This window comes from Apodemus sylvaticus, chromosome 10 (genome assembly GCF_947179515.1).
Source record: "Apodemus sylvaticus chromosome 10, mApoSyl1.1, whole genome shotgun sequence".
Lineage (NCBI taxonomy): Eukaryota > Metazoa > Chordata > Mammalia > Rodentia > Muridae > Apodemus > Apodemus sylvaticus.
In genome coordinates this window covers 49,217,637-49,244,466 of record NC_067481.1, presented here as the reverse complement: position 1 = coordinate 49,244,466, position 26,830 = coordinate 49,217,637, and the positions used below count along the sequence as shown (strand labels likewise).

At 48.7% G+C, this 26,830-nt stretch overlaps 1 protein-coding gene across 10 annotated transcripts in view; it reads right to left on the bottom strand.

Moving 5' to 3' along the window:
• Rap1gap2 (RAP1 GTPase activating protein 2) overlaps positions 1 to 26,830 on the bottom strand; it is a 194,402-nt gene that overhangs the window by 104,602 nt on the left and 62,970 nt on the right. The window contains exon 1 of one of the 10 annotated variants that reach the window (XM_052194015.1): positions 6,399 to 6,417. The exons of the other annotated variants lie outside the window; for them this stretch is intronic. The gene's annotated coding sequence lies outside the window, so the exon portion shown is untranslated. Of the gene's footprint in view, positions 1 to 6,398; positions 6,418 to 26,830 lie in introns of those variants that run through there. 10 annotated transcript variants of the gene reach the window in all.

The following is a 26,830-nucleotide window of genomic DNA, read 5'->3' as shown; positions in this document are numbered from 1 at the left end:
CAGGATGGCTACAACCCTGCGAAAGACTCGGGGTACACACGGGCCTTTGCTCGTGCATTGGAACCCACCTCGCCTTGGTATCTAGATAACGCCAAGTAAACCTACAACAGAGACACATTCACGGTTCCTCTTGACCCAGTCTAGCTTCCATCCCTACCTCCTATTTAAGAGCTAAATATCTATTGTCGATTAAAGTGCAGCCCCTCAAAGAAGAGTATGTTGACATCTCAACCTGCAGCACCTATGAATAGGGCCTCATCTGAAAGTAGAGTCTCTGCAGATGTGATGGAGGAGGACAAGGCTGAGAGAGAGGCCTTTAACGTGCCCAGCGCCCGTGTAAGAAGAGAAGCAACTGTAAGCTTACAGGCCCACATCACGTGATGGCAGGATGGACTTCGATGGAAGAGCGATGTGGCTGCAAACGGGGGTCGGGGGTGGGGGTGGGGGGATGCTAAGCATCATGCCAAACGCCAGCAAATAGAAGAGACTGGAAGGACCCTTCCCTCAGGGGGCTTCAAGCCACTGTGTTTCCACTGACATCTTATCGGATGTCAGAACTGAGAAAAGAAAAGTCCATTATCTCAAGCTAGTTCTAGTGCTCAGTAAGAGCTACCTTGGGAAAGCAATACACAAGTTCTCACATCTACCCTGAGCGTCATGATGGGAAGACCAGAATGAAGGTGAAACTCCAGCTTCCCCCTCAACCCCATCCCCCTACTCTAATCAGCTGAGCCTGACCTTGTCCTGCCCAAGCCCTCAAGACAATGACATTTACATGTGAGCCAAGGCCACCACCCCCCACCCAGGACACCAGAGCCAGACCCAGTCACCAGCTGACACACAGATAAGGTGAGAGCGGCATGCTCAGTGGAGTTCCTGCTCTCTCTCTCTCTCTCACTCAGCAAACATATCACACATGAGTAGGTGAAACTGATGTGATTCTATCCAGGGACAACCTTGACCACTCTCCTTTGTTATAAGCAAAAGGTAAATCATTACCAGAAGTAATGAGGTTCTTGGGAGCCACAGTGTCATGAGCCTGAGATTGAAAGCCGCCCTCCGGCCAGCCCAGACAAACAAGAACACATGCTGTAAAGTCACAAGGCCCCATATTTAGCCAGGGGGCCTTGGGAACACATAAGGGATGGTGCTGATGATAAGGACAGGTAGTGGAGAGGAGAAGGGAAGAGGAGGATGGAGAGAAGGCAGAGGGAGGAGGAGGGTTTTACTCTCGGTTGAAATAGAGAGGCATGCGGGCACCAGCTGGGCAGGTCATCTGGGGTTCCTGGAGTCGCAGCCCACTCAGCACCTCAGCTACCTCAGAGCCAAATAAGCTAACGTTCTCCACTGGGAGACTGGCTCCTTGAAGCAAGAAGAGAGGAGGGTGCTGGGTGGCCAGAAGAGCCCTCTACCTGACCTTAGCAAAATGCAGTCTCTCGACAAAGAAGGACAGAAGGCCCTGGAGTAGCAGCTGGCAGCGCCCTTGGGAGGTCCCTGTGACACCATCTCAGCATCCAGGGTCCACGTCTCTACCCTCAAAAAGCTGTGACCCAGGCAGCACATTGTCTTTTGCGCATCACTATAAAGAACGCCCTACAGTTAGAATCAAGTGATTCCTGGGTTCAAGTTTGGCTCTTCCTGCTACTCTGTCATGTGACCTCACCTCTGTGCTTCGACACAAATGCAGAAGTAGTGATATTCTGAGGGACTAAAAGCAGTACTGTGGAATAAAACTACGAAGCTCTGTACAAATGTAGACTGGGCGAATGACAACATCACCAAAAGGATTTATAAAATGGTGACCAGTAGGATGGCTCAGCGGGGAGAGCCACAAAACCTGATGGCCTGGGTTCGACTTCCAAGGCCCACGTGGTAGAAGGGAAGAATTGACCCTCACAAGTCACCCACTGACCTCTACCTGCAAACCATGGCATGAAGGCACACCAGTGCACACATGCAGATGCAGAGGTGTGTACACAGGTGTTCATTTAATTAAAAACAAAAGATACCAATCAGTAAATTGAAAAAAAAAAAGGTGATCTATCTCCAAGTGCAGAAAAAGAAGCAAAGACCTAGGCTGTTTAAGCGTCTGGGAAAACACTTCATCATCTCAAATACAGCAACAGTCCTTGCCCCTGGAGATTTGCTCTCAGGATCATAACCACCCACTGGTTAATAATCAACAACAGGAAAATACCCACCTAGTAACAGATGGCCCTGGGGCCAGGTGCAAGGCCTCCCTCTGGCAGAGTTCTCACAAACCTTCCTCTCCTACCACCCCGGCTCCCCAGCGGCCCCACAGGCACTTACACTTGCTTTCCAAATTAGCCAAACTAGGGGCATACAGACAGCTGTATGCATTGAATAGCTTCTCAAGAAAACCAAACAAAAAGGGACTCAAAGCATAAGTCACAGGAGCAAAGGGTGGAAATGACCCAAATGTCCCAGGCCATGACTGGATAGCCCAAACGCAAGTGGTCTATGAAACGGAATATTGTTTCACCATAAACAGGAATGATGCATGGACTGCACTATCATACGGTGAGCCTTGAAAGCATAATGCTAAATGGAAACAGCCAGTCGCAGCGGGACACATCCCAGAGCAGCGGTTCTCAACCTGTGGGCCGTGACCCTTTCCTAGGCGTCACCTAAGACTATCAGAAAACGCAGATATTTACATTATGATTCCCAACAGTAGCAAAACCACAGCTATGAAGTAGCAACAAAATAATCTTATGGTTGGGGGTCACCACAACACGAGGAACTGTATTAAAGGGTCACGGCATTAGGAACGTTGAGAACCATGCTCTAGATGATTCTGTTTCCATGAGAGGTCCAGAACCAGCAAATCCAAAGCCAGACTGCTGATCAGTAGTTGCCAAGATCTTGAAGGAGGAGGCCAAGGACACACAGCTAATGGGTGGCTAAAAGGTTCTAGAGCTCGACTGTCAAGATGGTTGCACGGCCCTGTGCATGCACTGAACCCCAGAGAATGCCACATACTTTCAAAGAGTGAACTTCACCTCATATGAATTAAATCTCAACTTTTGAAAAGGGAACAAGGGAAGGGGGGACCAAAGGTTCCTGCTGCTTAATTTCCTCTCCAGCTGTCTCCATATCCCCTGGGCCCCAACTGATGAGAGTGTTCTTGCTCTGCAGCAGAGGCAGTGAACACACACAGGGCTGAGGGGAGCTTCCCTGCCACTGTGACTGTCGAAGGGCCCTCTCTGCACTCGTAAGCATCAGCAGCTCAGCGTGAGTTAGGAAAAATGTTAGAGTTCTACCTTTTCACCAGGCCCACCCTAGACCTGAAACCATGGCCTAGAAAAAAACCAAATGCTCCGAGAGGGCTCAGCCTGAGGCACAGAGGGAGGAGAGGTAGCTTGGATGTCTGGTTGAGCTCCGGCCCAGATGAATGGACCCTCTACTTCTCGGTGTCTTTGCTCGATCCTCTGCAGAGAAGACAGAATGGACGAATTGACTCTTGACTCCTGTTCCCTCTACAGAACTAATCTTCACAGGGGCAAAGAATCATGCGTCGCTGGATAAGCTGTGTGGAGCGCAGATAGAAGGAACTTGGCGGTGAAGGCTTCATGCTCAAAGAAGTCTACCAGAAGCCAGGTGTGATGGTACACACCTTTAATCCCAGTACTCGGGAGGCAGATCTCTGTGAGGTCCAGGCCCTGGTCTCCAAAGCAAGTTCCAGGACAGCCAGGACTACAACAGAGAAAACATGTCTCAAGAAAGAAAGAAAAATAGGAGGAGAAGGAGGAGGAGGAGGAAGAAGAAGAAGAAGAAGAAGAAGAAGAAGAACAACAACAACAACAACAACAACAACAACAACAACAACAAAACAACAACAACAATTATTAGAAGAAGCAGCGGCCTACCAGACTACGCAGCCTGTACCCAGCTTTCTGAGATATCATCATATCTGCATATGTCTGTCCATGCTAACTGTACATGTTAGAGAGCCAGGCTCCAGCCTGAGGGAGGGAGACAGGCCATACAAGAGCATCAGTGTGAGTGTCTGATGGGCCTGCACGTGACTCCCAGCATCAACCCTGACTAGCTATGTGGCCAGTTTATCTCCCCTCTCTGCCTGTCGGCTTCCACATCTGAAGTGGTGCTAGTCTCCCTGCCCCGCCATTTTGAGAAAGGCATGGAAAGCCCTCAGCACAGTGTCTGGGTACAAACAGCAGAAACACAGCGGATGATAACCCTAGCTATGGTGGAGATTGCTATTGTCCCAACGGAAAGAAGTAAGTCTGATGGAGAAGGAGCAGGAAGCCAGTCAGAGAGCAAAGGTGGGCAGCGGCAAGAATAGATATAAAATCTGGATAACCTGGATATGGGTGCTCCAAAGTCTAGGAGGCTGGATGTGAGAGCCCTCACTATGTCCCTGATGAAAGACAGAATGGGGCGCACAGACGCCACGAGTGTACACAGGAACTAGGGCACTAACATCCATCCAGCCATGCTGGGGTCAGTGTGGAAGGAGGGCAGGATCCCTGCAGAACTGAAGGAATGAGAGGGTACACTGCAGGAAGTGAGCAGAGTCTGCCACCTTGATGACCCTACAGGAAGGAACACATATGCTCCCGTCTGGACAGCCAGCAGGGAGGACCTCGGAATTCCATCCCATCCTCATGTATAGTCTAAGGTCACCGCAGAGATTCAGAGCCTAATGCTGAACCTTCAGTGACTTGGATGTCCCCCCAAATGACAGCCCGCCCTACCCCAATTCAATTCCATGGTTTATGGATACAGAGACCAGCAGCACCTGGAAGAAACCAGGGAGATGTTATCTGATAGCCTAATTATAAAGCCAGAGAATAACCGATGCCTCTCTCCTCAGAAGTCATCTCAGGCTGAGCATGCCAGAAATGAGCAGCCATGGCCCCACAAGAATATGTCAGGAAGGACTACACGTCTATAGACAGACATTCACAAAGCGCCTACTGAATGGTGGGACCCTATGTAAAGGAAGAGAAGAGGAGGGTGCTATTGGAGTCTACATGTTCCCATAAGTGGATAAACAGCAGAGGACTATGCTGCAGGGGGTGGGGGGTGCACAGGAGATCATTAGCTATGCTAGGCACAGACTCTACCAAAATCCACACTCAAGTAGCAAGAGACATCTGCATCTGGGAACCTGGGAAAACTTGCTCAAGGCTAGAGGGCTGCAGCATCTCCTCAGATGTGTCGGTTACAGATGGCTCTACCCTTCCCAAGAGAACCTTGAAGCCCTAAACTAGGACAAGGGTAGAAGAAAGAGCAGCCAGAAGGCACAAGACCCAATAAGGCCGCTGAGCAATGGAGAGACAGCTGTAAACACCCGGTCACCCCCAGTGAGGTACCCACAAGGGCAAGTCATTACTCTCTGAGAAGATGCATCTTTGCTGAGCAAGCAACTTTCAGGGCTGGCCAAAGCATTACAGCTTATGCACGGGCAGGTGGTAGCTCTGGAGGGCTCCAATGAGGGCCTCAAGACCCAACATGGAAATGAGAGGAGGGTTGCACCCCAGATCTCTGACACCAATTCCACTGGTCTTTCTCTTCACCATGAGAAATGCATCTCTGCCTGGCCTGGGTATCATGGCAGGGTGTGGGGGGAACACCATCTTGTGCCTTCTCCAGTCCTCTAAGCTTGAGTTTGGCAATCACGGCAAGCTGTTTCTACATAGACAGGATGTCTGAGTTATTTCCAAATATACAAGGTGATCCAGGCAGAAATGAAAAGCACAAACCCCCCTAGTGGCACCCCACACCCACATAAAACAGAGATATACATATGGAAGTACCATGAGGTCCAAGGAAAAGACAGCCTGCCCTGCTGAGAAACAAGCTAAGGTATCAGAGAGAATGTGGCAGCTGTCCTTCAAAGGCTGACTGCAGCAATCCACAAGGTCTTCTCATTAATTATCCACCAACATCCCTCGGATGAAATAGTATTGGTCCCATTGTCCTGATAGGGAAACTGAGGCTCAGACATGTTAAGTAATGCCTAAAGTCATGTTACTGGCAAGTAGCAGAGCAAGCCTTGAACTATGGTAATCTAGTTCCAGAGTTTATGCCCCTGACCACCTCCTGCGAAAGGGGGACTTCCATGCTGTACTGATTCCTTGCATGGGGTGCATGCAACCCAGCTGGCTCCCAAGATGGTGTGGGACAATCTGCATTGCAACATTCCAGCTTTGACAGGAACCTATTCAGAGCGGGCCATGCTGATTGTCCTTTTATGGTAACGGCTCAAAGTTGCCTTCAAGAGCGAGTCCATTAAAGCAAAACGGAGCCAGTTAAAGGGAAACTTTGGATAATAGGCCAGGAGCAGGGAGAGGGGTTAAGGACAGCAATGCAGGGCGGGGAGCAACGATACTTAGCAATCTTAACTCTACCTGGCTGGTCTCCAAAGCAGGGTCTGGGTGCTCTGCCTGTCTCCAAGAAGTGAATCTGAGGGCAGCAGAGAAGACTGGAGGCAGAGAGAGGAAGGAAATGGGAGGAGCAGTGCTCAGGGCCAAGGAAATGAAAGAATCTGACTCCCAAGGCATCAAGGGGCAAAGCTGAGAGGGTTGGTTGCAGCGGGGTAGAGGAGGGAGACGGTGCAACAGCCAAAGGTCCAGTGTTTATAAACATGTGTGGTGCATGCTTTGACCATAATGCAGACAGGAAAGAACTGAATTTGCAAAAGGGAGACGATAAGGCAATCGCCTTAGACACAGTGGGATGGGGAAAGCACTAGCCAGAAGCAGATTCCAGGGGCACGGGGGTAAAAGGAGGGGACCATGAAGGGAGAGGCAGTCCCAGCAGAGCTGGGCTATAAAAGCAAAGGGAGCAGGAGAGAAGGCGAAGTACCAAAGGAGGGAGGATATAGCAGGCAAGTCAGCTGCTAGACCAGAGCGCCACTTCCCCAGCACTTAAGACATCCCTCCCAGGCTGCACCTGTGCCCCGCAGCCCTCGCCACAGCCACAATCGTGTGCAAACTGCCAACTGAGCAGCTCTCCTCACGCGGTCAGCGCCTCTGCTGGCCACTACCTGGCCTCCGCTGAGAACGATGTCAGGGTCAGAGCGAAGGCAGCCAGCTCCCAAGGTCACAGACAGCCTCAGACTTAAACACAAAAGCACAAAGGCACAGGATATCAGCGTTTGCCCTAGCTGGCGAGCATTGCTTAACCTGGACCGCAAGGGTGTGAGTGTTCACCTCATGATTCACTCAGCTTGGACATATGACATTTATCACAATGAAGCATCGCTTGCAAAGAGAGATAAGTATGTTCCTTCACTTCCTTTAGGAAGTAGAGATAGAGATATCCTGAGCTCAGACTTCTGTGATGGACATGTCAGGCTGACCAAGTACATTTATCTCACTCGCCCTGAAAATAACAGTGGGGGAAAGGTCTGAATTGCTGCAACAAATGTGACAGGGAAAGAGCTGACCCATGAAAGGGTGCTCAGAAGATGGGCAACGGATACGAGACGGGAGCCGCCCATGGCGTTGAGAAAGATGCAGCTGAAAAGAGGATGCTTCACCCTAGAGAGCTTAGGAGGGCACCAGAAATATAGACCCAAAAGATGAGGTGGAAAGAGAGACTAGATACTAGATAGATAGATACTAGATGCCGATAGATAGTGATAGAAAGGCTGAGCCTTTGGAGCACCTCCCCCACTTGCTTCCCCACTAGTGGGATGATACACCTCAATCCCTACCATCCTGGGAAACTGAATAATCACTGAGAAATGACAGCATCTGGATGACTGTAATGGGAAGATCAGCCTGCTAATAACCACTATCACCCCCATTACTTTGAAGCCCAGAGGCAGCAAGCCAACAGCATCCCCCACTAAACTCCCTAGTGTCTCACTCTCGGACACAGAGGGAAAGCCAAGGATGGCCTGAGGAAATCTCTAACAAGGCACCAAAATAAACAAGAGGAACCTTAAGAAAGCAAACAATGGGAGGAAGCAGGGGGACCTTCAAAAACCACTAGGAATTCATATCCTCAGAGAGGTAAGATGAGACGCTACATCTGTGACACATGGAGAAAATGGTATAAAAAAAATAAAATGGTCTGGGTACAAGAAAGAAGACTTGGGCATTAGTAAAATAATGGGGAGGCTAAGGTTGTAGTTCAATAGAAGAGCGGTTGCCTAGCCCTAGCATATGAGATGGGGAGGGGGGGAAAGGGACTGAGGGAGAGAGATTGAAAATACCAAAGGGCTGGGCAGTGGTGGCACATGCCTTTAATCCCAGCACTTGGGAGGTGGAGGCAGGCGGATTTCTGAGTTCAAGGCCAACCTGATCTACAGAGTGAGTTCCAGGACAGTAAGGGCTACACAGAGAAACCCTGTCTTGAAAAACCAAAATAAAATAAAATAAAATACCAAAGGACCTAATATTTGACCAGTGAGAGATCCAGAGAGAAAGAGGACGGGGAGGGTAGCCAGAGTTGATCTCTTGGTGAGCCATATCTCCTGAGAACGACGCCCTTGGGTGCCCTTTGCTTAAACTGGCCGAGTTACTCAGTTTTGACCAAGACAATGGAACTGAAATACCATTATTTAACTTCCATGGCTGAGTCACAGGAATCCTCGAAGCTTCCACCTTGATCTCCAGGAACACTTACTGCAGGGAAAGCCAGCCAGCATGTGAGGGCTGACTGGTGAGACCGCTCTGCTGTGCTCTGCACCCAGAGAGCCTGTATGGAGGGAGACAGACAGCCGAGTGCTCCAAACCATAGTCCCTGGCATGTGGAAAACCATCTTGGACATTTCAGGCTGAGCAGAGAACCTGGGAACGGAGTCAGAACCGATGAATGACCTTAACATATATCACCAGTGGAGCATCCCCGCCTCTTCCAGCATCTGAGTCAGCAAGATGAGGTCCCAGATACAGTGAAAGTAGAGATGGGCAGCTGGGTGCTAGTGGCACACAACTTTAATCCCAGCACTCGGGAAGCAACAGCAGGTGGATTTCTGTGAGTTTGCCAGGCTGGTCTACAGAGCAAGTCCTAAGACAACCAGGTCTACACAGAGAAACCCTGTGGGGGGAGGGAGGAGGAGGAAGAAAGACAAAGGAAGGGAGGAAGGAAGGAAGGAAGGGAGGGAGGGAAGGAGGGAGGGAGGGAGGGAGGGAGGGAGGGAGGGAGGGAGGGAGGGAGGGGCCAGCATGTCTCTTTAACATGCACTAGCTGAATCCCCAATCCACAGAAAATGAGCACAGTAAAATGATTATTGTACCATAACAGAAGAAAATTATTAGAAAAAATAAGAACACTTCCCATGCCTTAGGCTCCTGAGCCTCTCAGTCCAAACACCCAGGTTTTCTTTCCACCCCCCATGCAAAAAGCAAGAAGAATTTGATTTAATCCAGCATGCTGGGGTCGCTCTACACATGGGGAGAGAATGACCATGTGCAGCCCACCCAAATACCCAGATTAACAAATGACACAAGATCTACTACCCAAAGCCTCAGGACTCATGAATAAATAAAAGTTCAGTGGTCCCTAGAATATATATGCCAAGGAAAATGAATATGCGTCAGCAGATTTTTGCAATGACAACTCTGAAATGCAAGGATATGAAACTCTTCAAAATAATTTGAATCAATAATTTTATACCCAGATTAACTATCAACCAAATATGGGAGCTGAATCCCAATATTCTAAAATATCTTTCTTGGAACAAGAACTCTGAAAGCTGTTTTTCCTTTTACCTACTTCCTTGGGAGACTGCTATTGAAAGAGAACCATTCCTTTAATGATAGATGGTTCTAGAGATAAGGTCTCTTGCTAGAAAAAAAGACACAGAATATATGGTAGGTACAAGATTTATAGAGGAAAAATTATTGAGAGGATTATAGTTGAATAAATTACAATGATAAAACAAATAAAGGCAGGCACATAAAAACCTGTGTTACTTTGGAAACCCAGAAACATGAATTAATCCATAATTCTAGGAAAAACAGTTACTTACCCAGGAAAGAAAATTTAATTGTAGTTTGTTCCATGGTTTGCTAATGATATTTACACTGTAATAATACGTAAACATTGACTATTGGATGAACCAATAGGTGCTGTCACTGGGAGGACACACTGTGTATTGAGGAGTCTGTGTCTTGGCCACTCCACTTCACTACACTCTAAAACCATCTCCCAAACCTTAGCTCTTCTGAGCAGGCTGACAGTGACATATCAGAGTAGGATGTTCCATCTCTGGTTGAAACTAAGTAACTGTCCTGGTAGTGGTGACTGGTAGTGATGACCTCAAGGTAATGGTGTCCGGTCTAGTCAATTGACAGGTTACTCCTTATCTGTGACTGTTTCACTCATTACAGCGACAGACACTTGAGCTGTTTCCCTGCCCTGAGACAAAGCATGAGACCAAAGCTCATGCCTGCCTGCCTTGGTTTGTGGCCATGGTACATCGCTGGAAGACAAATGACATAGGTGAAGAGCTCCACCCATAACCAAGTAACCAAGCACAGAAAACTCAGCCCACAGTGGCCAGAAGTGCCACCTCAGGTTACAACGCACTCAGAGGCACCACCAATGAGCCAAATCCAGGGACACCAAAGCCCTGCCCCCTCCCAGGGCTCTGACTCATCCTGTCTAGGGAAGGAATGACGGGGACCAGCAGGGACTCCAGCAGCTCTTGCCATACTCTGTGGCTGGAGGGTTAAGAAAAAGGGTGGCAGACCTGACCACCACTGGATAATCGAGACTCAAGATGATAAGCAAAAAACCAAGTCCCCAGAGACCCCTACCTTGCCCTCCGTCAGGTCTGTCATGGGGATGCCACCCACTGTCTGCCCCTAGCAGGATGCCTGGTACTGAATGAACTGGGAGCAGATAAACAAGAAGCTCCCAGACCATGGCACCTAGGGTACTAAGCTGATCCAGCCTCCACTGCAAATGGTCTGCCCCCTCCCTCTGCCAACCTCGGCTCTCTGGTCAACAGCCTGAGGCAGGGTTCACCCACTCCCCTGCCAGTGTGAACTGTTGTTAACCTCTTGTCCCTCCTTAGCTTCCTCCTCCCCATAACCAACTGCAGAGATAACAGAGGTATCATTGCTACCCTCAGCTAACACTTGCCTGCCTGTGTTAAATGTTTTGGGTATACTGTTTCATTTGATCTTTGCAGTAGTCTATGGCATAGATAGGTGGTAATTCTCCCATTTTACAGAAGAAACCAGGGCTCACAGAGCCTAACCGTAACTAGGGGGCAGGTCTGGGATTTGAAAGGACACTGGAAGATGGGCTTTAGTGGACTCCCTCTGTCCTGGCCTGCTGAAGCCCTGGGGTCCTTCATTATCCCCTCTGTTGGAAGACAGGTAGCCTGAGCTACCTTGGGGATACCTTCTAAGACAAGCCTGAGATCCAAAGCAATGCTATCTGGGAAAGAACCTGGGATGGGAATCACCCTTTTCATCTGTTTCTTCCTTTCTCCAGGGTCTCACTATGTAGACTAGGCTGGCCTGGAACTCACAGAGATCCACCTGTGTCTGCCTTCGCCCAATGAACTGGGATAAATTACAGGCATGTGCCACCATGTCCATTATCTTGTTTTATGAGGATATCATTTTTAATTACATCATCATTGTGTATATGAGTGTTTTGCCTGCATGGATGTGTGAGCGCAAGGTGGGTTCCTGGTGCCTGTGGAAGTCTAAAGATACAGATGGTTGTGCACTGCCATGTAGGTGTTGAGAATCAAACCTGGGTCCTCTATAGGAGCAACAAGTGCTCTTACCACTGAGCCAACTAGACAGCCTGAGAATGTTAATTTTTTCCCACTGGTTAACCACCTATCAAATCTTTTCAAGCCTGTAACCCCTGCACTTCAGTTAGGAGACAATATCTGGAAGACTGTGAGTTTGAATTCAGCCTGGGGTGTGTGAGTGTGTGTGTGTGTGTGTGTGTGTGTGTGTGTGTGTACTAAGACCACAGGAGCAGAGGATATAAGCGTGTAGCAGAGCAGCGGTTCTCAACCTGTGGGTCACGACCCCTTTGAAAGTCAGCTGACCCTTGCACAGGAGTTGCATATCAGATATCCTGTATATCAGATATTTACATTACAATTCATAAAGTAGCAAGATTACAGTTATGAAGTAAGAACAAAAATAGTTTTATGGTTGGGGGTCACACAACATGAGGACCTGCATTAAAGGGTCACAGCATTAGGAAGGTTGAGAACCGCTATAGTAGCCTCGCAGGGTAAGGCCTGGGTAGCTATCATTCTATTTCTGCTATTTACATTTTCTTTTAATTTTTTTTGTTTGCATTTATTTACTATAGAGAAGGGGGTACATGAGGAAGTAAAAGGACATTGTGTGAGAGTTCTCACTTCATCCTGTGGGTCCCCAGTCATCCCATGGGTCCCTGATCATCCCGTGGGTCCCCAGTCGTCCCATGGGTCCCCAATCATCCTGTGGGTCCCCGGACATGGACTCAAGCCATCTGATTTGACAGCAAACATCTTTTCCTGCTGAGCCCTCTTGCCAGCCCCAAGATCTTCACATTTCTGTTGTAAATATTAATATAGACCCATAAGGGAAATGTTTTCAGAGAATCCAGGGGCATCTAATGAAGTGGCCCAGGTCGGGGGAGGAGCCCTGGCACATCTGCTTTCTGTCTTTCTGAAGTGGCATGTCAAACTACAGTGTCAGGCCCCAGAGAGCAGACCCAGCACCTGCCACGGGGAATCAGGGCTGAGAAAAGACTGGCTTTTGGGGCCTTCCTGCTGAATCATTTCTAGCTGCCCTGGTCACTTAAGTGACAAGATGATACATCAACTTCAACAGCCCTGAAGGGTCTGCCCCGGAGGCAGAGTCCTTCTCCCCCGGGAGCACTGAAGGCAGCCTCAGCGGGCAGCTGGAGCCCTAGAGAAGGAAGGATCCCTGCCCAGGGCCGCCATCTCCCCCTCCCAGATCCACTCTGTGCCCCAGTTTGCAAGACCAAATGATGACAGGAAGAGGCCACTCCTAGGCTAGCCAAGAAGTTATCCAAGCAAGCAGGCACAGCATAATCCCCTCATCGTGGAACTGGTGCAGGGGGGCTGCGCACACAAGGAAGAACCACCTAGCCTCTCCCTACCAGAGGAGCTAGTCACAACTACAGGACTCAGAGAGCCACGTGGCCGAGGCTCTGCTGGCCTCTGGCATGCTCCCAGACACGGGTTCAGCCCCACAAGTCACCTGGCTCCTTTGAACATCTGGAGACTATTTGTGGAAAGAAGAGCTCCTGACGTGTGCCCGCCCAGGGCAAGCCTGAAGAAGCCTTCCAGGCAGATCATGCCAGAAGCGGGTATTTACATACCAGGCTGCGGTGCTCAGAGCAAGAACTGCCTCACATCTCCATCTTGTTTCCAGGGTGCATGCCTATGCTACAGGCCCTCAAAAACTGTTTGCTCGTTTGCATAGATCCTACATACAGCCTCTCATGCCCTTTGTTTTAATTTTTCTATTTTATGTGTGTGGGTATTTTGCCTTTATGTGTGACTAAGAATCGTATGTATCCTGATTTGGGGGAGGGAGTGCACAAGAGGGCATTGAATCCCCTGAAATTAGTGTTACAGCCAGTTACCATCTGTCAAATGAGTACCAGGAATGAACCCCATCTCTCCTAGAGGAACAACCAGTCTTCATTACCACTGAGCCATCTCCCTAGCCCCTTCCCATATACTTTAAGATGTCTCTACCTATAATGCCTAACACAGGAAAAATGTATGGAGTTGTTATGTTATTTAAGAATTTGTGGGAAGAAAAGTCTACACATATTCAGTGAGACTCATTGTGTGTGTGTGTGTGTGTGTGTGTGTGTGTATTTGTGTGTGTTGTGATATGTATGTGCTGTGGTATGGTGTATATGGTGTGGGTGTGTCTGTGTTGTGTGTGTGTGGTGTGGTGTGTGATGTGTGTGTGTGGGGATATGTGTATATGTGGGGAATAGGTATGAGGGTATGTGTAGCGTGTGTGTGTGTGTGTGTGTGTGTGTGTGTGTGTGTGTGTGTGTGTGTGTGTTTGGGGGCGTTTTCAAATATTTTGAATCTATGGTTGGTTGAACTCAGGAATGTGGTCCCTGGGATTATAGAGGGCCAAAGCCATAACATCTTAAGTGGCTCTGTTTATGTGTTCACTACGGTCACCTTTCCCGCCAAACAGTTCTGTGAGGCTGATCAGGATGAAGCAAGAAGTTTCCTCATCTAGGAAGAAGTCAGCTCTGGTTTGGGAGAGGCTGAATGCTAGTTAAAGAAAGTGCACCTAGTCAGTGGACAAACTGCACCTAGACAGTGGACAAACTGTGCCTTGAAATCCAGAACCACCTGCTCATACTGCATGGAAGGAAGGAGGGAGGGAAGGAGGGAGGGAGGGAGGAGAGGAGAAGAGAGGAGAGGAGAGGAGAGGAGAGGAGAGGAGAGGAGAGGAGAGGAGAGGAGAGGAGAGGAGAGGAGACGAGAGGAGCAGAAGAACCAAACAGCCCCTGAGCTCTGTGATCTCCCTGCATGCTGTCCGTGCTCTGCATTCCCCCAGCCCAAAGCAAGACACGGACTACATCACACTTAGTGCCCTCTGACACTCATGGCCCTACCAAAAGAAAGTAGATTTTACTTGCAATTCAAACAAGAAGCTTCCAGGGATGGCACTCTGTGCTCCTCGGACCTACAGGCACACACCTCACAGTGCTGAGCAAGCAGTTTCTGACTGGTCCAGCAAAGGGCTCCTCTCTGAGGGGAGGAATTAAGAGGCTGAGTCTGTCAGGAGCCTACTGTTCACCAACAAGGAGAGGTGACCACTGCTTCCTGTCCAGTTCTCTGTGTGTCTCAGAGACTGGCTGAAGTCTCCAATCTCCTGTGCTCTTCCTGTGTCTCTCTGGACAAGAGGGTAATGAGGAGGTAAGGCAAGTGACTATTTGCCCACCTATTAGAGCTTCAGAGACAAGAGCAGCAAGGACCCTGGGCTCACACAGCCACCTAGAGTGTATGCCAATTGCCCTACAGCCAGCAGGAACAAGGCCAACAAATGCCCAAAGCTCGAATCCAAAATTCAGATCCAGCACTGAAGCAAAACATCTCTATCCTGCTCTGAGCTACAGATGGGACAGATAAGTAAGATTCATAAAAATGTGTTTGTTTTGGAGATTTATGGGACACAAGAGAGGGGAGGAGGAGAGAATGAGAACCAGGAGGGTTGTGGGCAGGGTAGAAAGAGGAGGAGAGAGAGACAACTGGAAAGCTGCCCACACATCATCAGACCACGCAGAGGCCATTTTCTCCAGCCCCTGGCCCCACCCACATGTCCCTTCAAGAGATGAGGGACCTTGAAGTAAGGACAGAAATGGAGGTTACACCGTGATAGGGAATCTGCTAATGTGCACAAGAGCCGGGTTCAGACCTAGGACCATGAAAAGGCTGCAGGGGAGCTCAGCAGTGTGCGCACTGGCTGCTCTTCTAGAGGACCTGAGTTCCATTCCCAGCACTCACACAGCAGCTCACCCAACCATCTGTAACTCCAACCCCAGGGAATCCAACATCCTCATCTGGCCTCCTGGGGCAGCAGGCACACCCGTGCTATACAGACGTACATGCAGACAAAATGCCTAGAATACATAAAATAAAATATTGTTTTCTTTTCCAGATGAGGAAAGAAAGAGGCAGTAATCCTTAGAGCTTTTGAATATCCAGCCCCAAGGTCACCCTGCAGTCTCCTGCATTAGACAGGCTGACAAAGATCACTCCTAAGTCCTCTTCTCTAACACTAAAGACAGTATTGAAAACAGGCCTAGGAGGTGCCTTCAGGATAAACCAAAGAGCATCAAAGTCCACATTCCTTCTCTTTGGTAGCTAGAACTTGTGTGTGAAATAAAGCACCCACTATGTGCTAGCACTGGCCTAACCTCTGGGGACATGGCATAAACAGGTCATTCTGGAGCCTCTGCTTCCCTCCTGATGGGCCTATGATATCACCTCATCCTCAGTCACCTCCTAGAGTCCCTACCTATTATCATTATTATGCCATCTCTCACCCAGGCAACAGCTGCCACATCCTAACCTAGCTCCATCCCTTGTGCCCTGACCCAATCCATTCTTCAAGAAAGAAAGACACAATGATCCTTCTTAAAGGAAAATCTGATGACATCCAATAGGATAGCCATAACTTAAAACAAAACACAAACAAACAAAAAGCACAGAGGATAACAAGTGTTGGCAAGGACACGCAGATAAACAGGAATGCATACAAGGTTGAGGGAATATGAAATGGTACATCCTCTTTGGAAACCAGTTTGGCAGCTCCTCCAAAGTTAAACACAGAGTTACCATGTGACCCAGAAGTTCCACGCCAAAAGAATTGAAAACAGGTGTTCAAACAAAAAAACCTGCACATGAATGGTCATAGCAACGCTATAAACAGTGGCTAAAATGTGGGAGGAGCCCAAATGTGTACGCATGGGCAGATGAATAAATAAAATGTGGTATAGCCACACACAGGCTATTATTCAGCCTTCAACTGGATATAAAGTAGCAGTATAGGTCATGGCATGGTGAACCACAAAAATGTTATGCTAAGTGAGGGAAGCCAGCCACAGAAGACCACAAATCATACAATTGCATTTACTACGAGATACCCAGATCAGGCAAAGTCATTGAGTCAGGCATTAAAGAGGTGACTGCCAGGGGCAGGAAGGAGGAGGGACAGAGAGTGCCTTGGTAGCAGGGAGAGTTGACACTTGGATGATGAGTCCTGGGTGATGAGGGTGGAGGGGATATTCATAAAATATCCAAAATAAACTTAATGCTACACAGCAATGTTTATCAATAGACATCTAAAATGGTACATGGTGTGTGGTGTGAATTTTACCAGGATAGAGTGAAAACCTGCCTGGCATCTCAACCCTCAAGAAGCAGAGGGAGGAGGCTCTGGAGTTCAAGGGTTATCTGGGTCACATGTTGAATTCAAGGTTAACCTAAGCTGCATAGCAAGACCCCATCTCAGAAGAACAAAAGGAGAGAAATAAAAGCCAAGTCGATTACCTTTCTCCCTCCAATGGTTCCCTCCACTCTGACTTCCTGCTGTACCCCTCACCCTCTCCTGCCTGCCCCCCTTACCCACCCAGACTGAATGACCACCGATTCCTCCAGCTGGCCATTCTCACAGTCACATCTGTCCACAGAGCATGCCCCTCCCCTCCCACAGCCACAATTCCCCAGATTTGTCTACCTATGTCCTGTTCACCCCTGGACCTCTGCTCTATGTCCCTTCCTTGAGATGTTACACAGGGATGCCTTCTGGGCCCTGGTGTCTCTATTGCTGCTGTCTCCCTGCCTTGTAATAGCCAATTCAGTGCCTGTCTTCCATGTTGGACTATGAGTACCAGGCATGGAGTAATCTGCCTCATTCCCTCCGGGGCCTCCTCGAACCATAGCTTCCAGAGTGTCAAGCAGAGGGGAAGGACCAGGGAGGAGCGGAACCCTTCACTGTAAGAAGGGCATGGAGACCAGGCCAAACCATGTGCTGGAGAAGGCGGGAGGGGAGAGCCAGGCAAGTGTATGGCTGACTGTGCCTGGTCAGCAGAGATGGTTAATAAGTGCTGTGCATTCATGTATGTGACATACATGCACACACACACACACACACACAAGTGTGTGCATGCACATACATAGGTACAAAAATAGATATGAAACAGTCATAGCATAAACCATCTTAGCCATTTTAACATATACTCTGTGTCATACGGAATGGTGGGGCCCAGTCCCAATGGACAGATTTACAAAACACTCCCACACCTAAGGAACATGGAAGAGGAGGGGGTAGAAAGACCGTAAAAGAGCCCGAGTAACAGGGAGTTTGCTGTGAGATTGTGTCCCCTAGAAAACTCAGAAGTTACATCCATAAAGTCTCACCAGCATAGCTGCCTAACCATGACCTGAAGAAAGAGGACTCCAAGAGACATGCTAATGTGCAGGGAGGAAAGCTTGCAAGACTTCAACCCTTCCTAAGACCCGCAGGCAACTAAAGAATGCGGGACAATCTTCCCCACGGGAGAGCACACTGACTGCTTGCCTAACACCAAATGGTCAGCCCTGAAAACGTGCATACAAGTAACATGACATAGGCTGAGCAGGTTATATTTAGGAATATATGTATATACATATTCATATATGTTGTAATAACAATAATAAAAAGAGGCCAAGGATTTGAAAGAGAGCAAGGAGGCCTATATGGAAAGGTGGAGAGAGGAAAGTGATGGGAGAGATGAGGTAATTACAGTATAATCTCAAAAACAAAAAATAAGTGCTTAAATATTGGATGTATATTAGTTTTTAAAATGTCTATGATGTTGTAACAGCCAACTACGGTCTAATTATTTCATAACTTCCCATCCGTCATCCTGGAAGGATGCTGGTCTGTTCCTATATGAATAACTAATTAATATACTGTATGGTTCAAAATAAAAAAAAAATCAGAAAACTGTACCATATGTATGCCTAGTGCCCATGAAAACCAGAAGAGGTATCAGGTACCCTGGAACTGGAATTACAGGTAGTTGTGAACCACCATGTGTGTACTGAGAATCGAACCCAAGTCCTCTGGAAGGACAGCCGGTGCTCTTAATCACTGAGCTAGCTGCCAAAGCTCCCACTCTGCCTTATCTTTGTTCCAATCTATCCAGTTCCTGGTCGGGCCCTGAACTGACGTTTACATACCCATGTAAAGTTTCTTTATGCAAATATACTATAGAGAGAAAAACCCCTTTGTAGCTGTGGAAGTCGATTCTCATCACCTCAACCACCCGCTGAAGCCTCGCTTAGTGAGGGGGCACTAAGTCCCTTGTACAGAATGTCACACTACTTCCACAAAACCTGCGCAATCCTTTCCCAACTCAAAATCATCTCTCGATGACTCTTGACGCCTAAAACGATGGCAACACTTTGAAAACAGCAACACGCCAGCTCATTTAGACAGCGGTGGGGAGGAAAAAGGTCTGCACATGCTCAGTACGAGACCAATTTCTTTTCAAATAGTTGCAGTCAAGTTTGGTTGAACCCATTGAGGATGCAGAGGGCCCACTGTTCAAGCCAGCACAAACACAAAGTCTTATTTCCCCAATTTTTTTTTCACACAAAACCACGCATCTGCTACATTCTACCCTGCACCTCGCTTTCATTATGTGAAGTTTTTTGGGAAACATGAGATCATCACCCAACCCACTTCTCCATTCTTCTGCGGCGCGCATGTGAAATGACCAATGAGATCAGTTCCCTCTAGACAAGCATCCGGCTGTTGGCAGTATTCTGCTACCTCAAATAATTCTCAGAAAATACCAGTCAGTGAATTGGTATGCCACCCCGAAGTCTGAGAAGCTACCAAAGGGGATTCACTGTGTCAAAAAAATACACATTTTCACCTTCCGTGTGTGTGTGTGTGTGTGTGTGTGTGTGTGTGTGTGTGTGTGTTACACATGCAGGGAGAGGTCAGAGGACAGCCTCAGCTATCATCCTCAGGAGCTGCCCACCTCCTCTGAGACAAAGTCTCTCACTAGGCTGTAGTTCATCAATCAGGCTACTACGGGGGCTGGCCAGTGAGCCCAGGGATGCTCCTGTCCCTATCACACAACGCTGAGATCACCCACATGCACCACCATGACTGGCTTTGGATGCCAGTTCTGAGAACTGAGCTCAGGTCCCCAAGCTGTTGAGCCATCCCTCGGTGCCACTGAAAGGACTCTTACCACTGCACAGCCTACCCTCTGGCTCTCAGAACAAGCACCTTCCCCATGCTGGCTTAGAAATAAACACAGAATCGTGTCCAATCACAATCACAATCCCCTCCTTAGAATTTGCCTCGCTAGAGCTGTTGAAAAAAATAGCTTTCATTCCTCTCTAGAGGTCAAGAGGCTAAAACTTTTTGTCCACAGTGAACTACAACTGTAGACCCAATATCACAGAGATGGATGACCCAGGAAGACAAAGCCAATCCAAAGACAGACACCAAGTCAAGAGACAGAGAGGAACAATGCAGATGACCCTGGAACCAGCTGTTCCTGACGGCGGTCCTTGCGCACATGGGAATTCCTGCCAACAACCTGCTCTGTTTGGCTAACTGGCTCTCAAGGGGCCTGATTAGTGTGCACTGTACAGAAAGGAGAATCCCAATTTGGTTATAATTGGAGAAATGGCTAAAGATGCAGATGTGACTCTGTGGAGTCTGGATGAACAGACAGGAAAAGGAAACACAGTACAGCTAAGCAGTGGTCACCCGAGTCTCTGCCCCCAAGCTGGGGTTACATATAATTTTTTATTTCAGTCTCTGTAACTTTTCTCCTTTTTCTAAAATTTCTGCAAAGAACATGGATTTTAAAATCTATTACAATTAAAAATAATAGCAACCTCAGGATGGTAGGAAGCAGCCTAGAATGAATTGAGAGAAAGGCTCCAAGCCATGTGGTGGTCAAATCAGCCCCAAAGCCCAGACTGCAGGCTGCTCAGGCCATCCGCATGCATTTGGGCAGATGCTGCCCCTCACAGCATGGGCTGGAAGGTCACATCTACTGTGTCACCTGAATCCAAGCCTCCACTGGAATGGCCCAGACTCTTCCCCTCCACACTCCCCTCAGGCCCCATGCTGCCTCTGGAAACAGCACCGTCTGTGAGAGGAACGCCTCGGGGAACGAATGGCTCACACAAGGGGGCCCAAGGCTTCCTCCACTGCTTCTGGGCCTCACCTCACCCATCAGGAATCGTGCCACTAAGAACCCTTAACAGAATTCTCCATATGGAGTGTTCAAGAAGAGAAGACTTTGGCTTGCCTGAGGTTCCCAAGGCTCATGGGCTCTAAACACGCCTCGGTGCTTAGAGGCCAGGCTAAGGCTACCGTGCCCTGCACACCTTTAACCAGAATCAGACACCCTCTCATTTTGCCTTCCACATGGAGGGTCTGAACAGGGTCTCTTTGTAATCTTTGTTTTCTCTATTTCAAATACTTGTGATAAAAAATAAAACCATTGCCTAGAACTTTCCATCACCCCAACTAAAAACTCTATATCCACACAACAAATAATAATCGAAAAAAGAAGGGGTCCCCACTCTAGGCCCTGGAAATCTATACCCTACTTTCTGGCTCTAAGTTTACATAGGTCAAGCATCTCAAAAGCATGCTACAGACTAAATGGCTATGTACTCCCAAATCCATTTGCTGAGCTCCTTCCTACATCCCCCATCAAGTGATGGCCTTGGGCGGTGATCCGGTTGGTAGGGCAGGACTATCATGAGTGGGGTTTATTCCCTTATAAAGGAGAATATCTCCTCCCACCAATCTCCTCTATATCTTCCTCTGTGGGGACATAGTAAAAAGATAGTTGTCAGGAATGGAAAGACAACTCAATGGTTAAGAGCACTTGCTGCTCTTGTTAAGAGGCTGAATTTGGCCCCCAATGCCCACATGCCTCAGAGCTATCAGAAACTCCAGTTCCAGGGGCTCCGACACTGGCTTCCAGCTTCCACAGTCACTAGGCGTGCATGTGGTACAGGCAAGCAGTACACGCATATATACATAGAATCTTTTTTGAAAAGGAGAAGGATGTGGAGGCACCTTGGGACAGGAAGCCGCCTTCACCAGGTTCTGCATCAGTCCAGGCCTGGACTATGCAATTCTCAGCCCCTAGATGGTAAAGAAATAAATGTCTGTGGCTTAAACCATCAGGTTTCTGATAGCTTGTTACAGCAACATGAACAAAGCAAGGCAGACTGGAACCCCAGGGACCTGTCTCTTTGTGTTTGGCTCATTTCACTGACCATAATGTCTTGATTTCCTCCCTGTTGCGAGACAATTCCAGTCCATTTGTAGCTGAATAGTACTCCACTGTATGGATCCACCACTTTGTGCTCATCCATCCACTGCTGGAGGACACTCTGCTGCCTCCACACAGGGCTGTTCTGATTAGTAACTAGATTAATTCTTACATCCTAAGAGTAGACTTGCTCGATAAAACTTCTGGTTGCAGCAGTAATCCCACTCAGAAACAAGTGGAAAGGATCCAGTAGTCTTATCCCCCATCTCTCAGCGAGGAAAACTACAGGCATTCTGGATTATTAACATATCTGTGGCCTCCCTGTGAGGTTTCAGGCTGCCTCTCTGCCCTTCTGCAGTTCTGCTTTTTGCTATCCAAGGGTCTCTACCTCTCAGACTCTGAAACTACTGCAGGGCCTGGTTCTCCAACAAGGGAGTGAGTGGATCACACAGAAGCAGCTCCACTCTTAGCCAGGCCCTGTGAACAAAAGTGCTCTCAGCCAGGGGCTAGAACTGCAAACAGACTAAACTCAAGAAATGCAGGCTTTCCAGGTGATGGACAACTGGCTCCCATGATGCATAAACTGAAGAGGATTGTAAGCACTGCCCAGGCCTAGAACTGAGGGTTCAGTGCAGGCCTAACCTGTCCTCCTCTCAGGCAATGTCTGACCCTCACCCAGCACAGCCATGGCACCCTGAATCTGGGAGAGATCAGCCACTGAGCTTCCAGCCAGAAATGCAAGGTTGAACCAAGATCAAGACCAGCTAACCCAGCCAGCCAGGAAACAGACAACGGTTGGGGTTCCTACCTGCCCACTGCCAACAGCACAACTTCCTCAGACCGCCCTTCCTGTGTTCTCAGCCAAGCATCTCCTCTCCAAGGAATGGCCACAAAACCCTGACTCCGACACCAGAGGCATCCTATCCCTCTATCCAAATATCAAAGGTGGGGATTTTTTTTTTTTGGTATGTATGTGCTTTGCCTGAATGTTCATACATACACCGTGTGTATGCCTAGTGCCCAAGGAGCCAGAGAGGGTGTTGGATCCTCTGCAACTGGAGTCACAGACAGTTGTGAGGTACCATGTGGATGCTGGGAACCAAACCCAGGTGCTCGGCAACAGTAGCAAGAGCTCTTAGCCCCCGAGTCATCTCTCCAGCCCCATTACTGCTGATTGCTTCAGATAAATTACCGATCAGAATCGGGTATGGCTCGTATCTATGCTCCTAGCATTAGGGATCTAAAGCAGGATTGTTCAAGTCTGAGGTCAGACTAAGGAGTGTGACCCTATCCCAAAAATCCAAACAAATAAGAACAATCGGAAGCAGAGTTACCTAGGGTGAACCCCTGCGATTACTCTAAGGCACAGAGTATCTGGCGCCTGCTTGATGGAACTGCAGTGGGACACACAGTACAGAACGGAGTCTTAGGGGCCACACTGCTGAGCCCACTCTGGGCTGCTACACTGCCTGAAGGCTGAGGGAGGCGGAGCAGGGAAGCCGTCCACTGCCTAACCTGGCCTTCTTTACCTGACATTCAAAACCAGCCTCGGCATGCCCTCAGGCCACCCCAACAACCTCATTTCCACCACTACCCAGGTGAAATCCATACTACAGTCAACCCAGCTCAAGGTGACCCGTGCCTGTCCTTTGTTGGTGATCACTAGCTAGAAAGTGGTTCTGATGAAACCCCTGTCCAGTCATGGGCCATCTAGCCAACAACTGCATGATGTCTTTCATGGGGGTTACTCCTAACTTCTGACCTCCCAAATACCACTTCAGAACCCACACTTTTTTGCCTTGGGTTCCCCCTTGTATAACAGGTTTCTCTTGCTTGAGACAGAAGGAGGGTCTTGTCCCCATGACCCTGTGACATGGTCCCTAGCACACACCTGCACTCCATAAATACCAATAGAAGAGAACGCAGGAGTTGGGAATTTAGAACATACCCACTTCCACAATGGGCTGCAACTAGCATTTGCATTTAAGAGCAGAAACAGGTCCAGTGGTACAGTGCAGACTAAAGGCACTTTCCAGAAGTGAGGTGTGGTACAGAGGGACAGTGATGTGGACGCAGGTGCCTCTGTTCCAATCGCTTCCCCCATAGCCTGTGTCCAGCCTCCACAAGGCTGCACCTTTGGGAGACCTTCTCAGCTACCTGGGTTTGCCTTTGTTGACGTCACACTCACAAGCCTTTCCCAGAACACGCTCAGGTCTATTTTCCAAATAGCATGTTTCCATTACCTTTATAGTTTCTGCTTTTATAAATATCTTATTAAAATATATGTCCTATTAAAATACAGAGCATGTGGGTAACCGTGGCTGCAGCCAGGCCCTGCAGTTCCTGTCTAATTGGTGAGGACAGCTGCCAGGCAGCCAGGATGCCCTTTAGCTTTTCTGGGACTTAATATGGCACACCCTTCCCCAACTTGATGCTCCTTCACCTCGCAGCTTAGACCAAGGATTCAGAAGAAGCCTGGCTGCTCCAGACACCTGTCCTGTCCTTCCCATATTTGTGCATGCATGAGTGTGTGTGTGTATGTGTGTGTATATATGTGCATGAGTGTGTGTGCACCAGTATATGTGTGTACACGAGTGTGTGTGTGTGCATGAAGAGTGTGTGTACACCAATATGTATGTGTGCATAGGTGTGTGTGTACACCAGCATGTGCTTGTGCAGCAGTATGTGTGTGTGCATGAGTGTGTGTGTGTGTGTGCATGAGAGTGTGTGCAACAGTATGTGTGTGTGCATGAGTGTGTGTGCACCGGCATGTATGTGTACATGAGTGTGTGTGTGTGTGTGTGCATAAGAGTGTGTGCAACAGTATGTGTGTGTGCATGAGTGTGTGTGCACCGGCATGTATGTGTACATGAGTGTGTGTGTGCATGAGTGTGTGTGTGCGTGCATGAGAGTGTGTGCAACAGTATGTGTGTGTGCATGAGTGTGTATGCACCGGCATGTATGTGTACATGAGTGCGCGAGCGCGCGCGCGCGCGCGTGTGTGTGTGTGTGTGTGTGTGTGTGTGTATGTGTGTGTGTGTGTGTGTGTGTATGTGTGTGTGTGTGTGTGAGTGTGTGGAGTGTGCTCAGGTGCCAAGGGTTTTATGTTTGGAGTTTTGTTCCCAGCCTCGTCACCCTCCCTGCAATCCCCTTCCTGAGTACCGAAAAGCAAGCAGAGCCAGCTGAGTACGCTGACCAGGGTCCACATGCTGAGAAGGAGGGAGAAAGAGATGGAGGAAGCATCAGACTGTCCCAGAGCTGCTACATGAGCTGGGTGACAGGAGACACTATGAAAAGCAGACTGAATGAAAATAATCGACATTACAGGAAATAAAATTAAGTGAGACCCAGGCACCATCCCAGAGTAAGGCCAGAGTAGATTCCATCTGGACTCCCAGACTACAGCATGCCCAGAACGAGGCTCCATGCATGTCCCCTCCCTGTCCAGTGCATGCCCAGGATGGTGCTACAGGCATGTTCCTCACCCAGTGCATAGCCAAAGTGAGACACCATGCATGCCCTCAGCACAGTGCATACCCAGAATGAGTCTCCATCCACACTCACTGTGACCTCGGGAGCCATCACCTGTCCTGCCTGAGTCTACCTTACAGCACTCTGTATGGTTAGTAACAACCTTTACAGTAAAGAAACAGAACAAGGCAAAGGAGGGAAAAGAGACACAGGAGGGAGACTCTCACCAAAAGGTCTGACCCTTCCTCCTACAGAGAAGTAGGCTAACCCCAAGGCTCTGCAGAACCAGCTATCTCAGGGCACTCACGAGGTCAGTGTGTCTCCGAGAGGCACCCAGCTCCTGGAGGGCTCCAGGCAGGACTTGGCTAAGGCACCGGCCTTCATAAAGCAGTGTGTTCACAGCTGATAAGCTTAAAAGCAAGTGACATTTTTTTACAGCACCCTTGCTCCAAGGGCAGTGAATAATCCCAGCGTTGGCTCCGGGTTCTCACTGACTGTGTCTGGAAGGAGAGAAGGTCAAACCAAGTTCACTGGGCCCTAGAAGCCAGTCTTTGTTCCCTGACACCATCCTCTTGAGAGAAGAGGACCCAGGGCTCCCACTTACACACCCCAATGTTGAGCTGAGCACAGTGGCACACAACTATAATTCCTGTCCTAGGGGGACAAGGATAGAAGGACCATGAGGTCAGGCTAGCCTGGAGCTATACGGCAAGTTCCAAGTAAGCCTGAGCTACAGAGAAAGACCATGCTTTTAGAGAGAAGAAAAAAAAATCTGTCTGTTTCATCTGGGTGGTGTCTACACAGATCAATGTGTATACAGAGCTCCTAGCCCACTCTCCTTAAGACGTGCACCCTTATCATGTATACAACACTTCCATACATTAGTAACAGAAGCCTCGGCACGCATAGAGAGCTTATATCCAGCCAGGCACTGCAAAGACCCTTACCCTAGGATCTGAATGAACCCTCGGCTATGGTTTGAATCTTCAAATCCCCCTAGGGGCTAGAGAGATGGCTCAGCACCCACAAGGTGGCTCACAACCACCCATAACTCCAGTTCCAGGAGACCTGACACCCTCTCCTGACCTCCACAGGCACCCGGCACACGTGTTACACACATACATACATGTCTGCAAAACATACACATACATAATGTAAAAATAAGTAAATCTTTTTAAACGTTCCGGATGTTCAGGCATGTGTGTTTATTAAGGGTTTGATGGCCAACTGATGGGCTCCTGAGGAGTTACCGGAACAAGAGAACTCTGACGTCATGGATGGGTCAGTCGCTGACCTATTGGTAGCAAAATAGACCCGGGGGTGGGGCGAAGTGAGAGGCTGTAGTCAACTGAAGGCCTGCCTTTGGAAAGGTACCTTGTCCCTGGACCCTTCCTCTTCATCTGTCTGCTTCCCACTGCTGAGATGTGATGAACTTCACTCCTGCCTCCACACCCCCTCCCCACCCCACCTTCTCAGCCAGGATGCTCCGCCCATTCACAGGCCCATAACCATGCTGGTGGCTGACCACCGGCTCACATCTGAAATTGGGAATGAAAATACACCTTTCCTCGTTTAT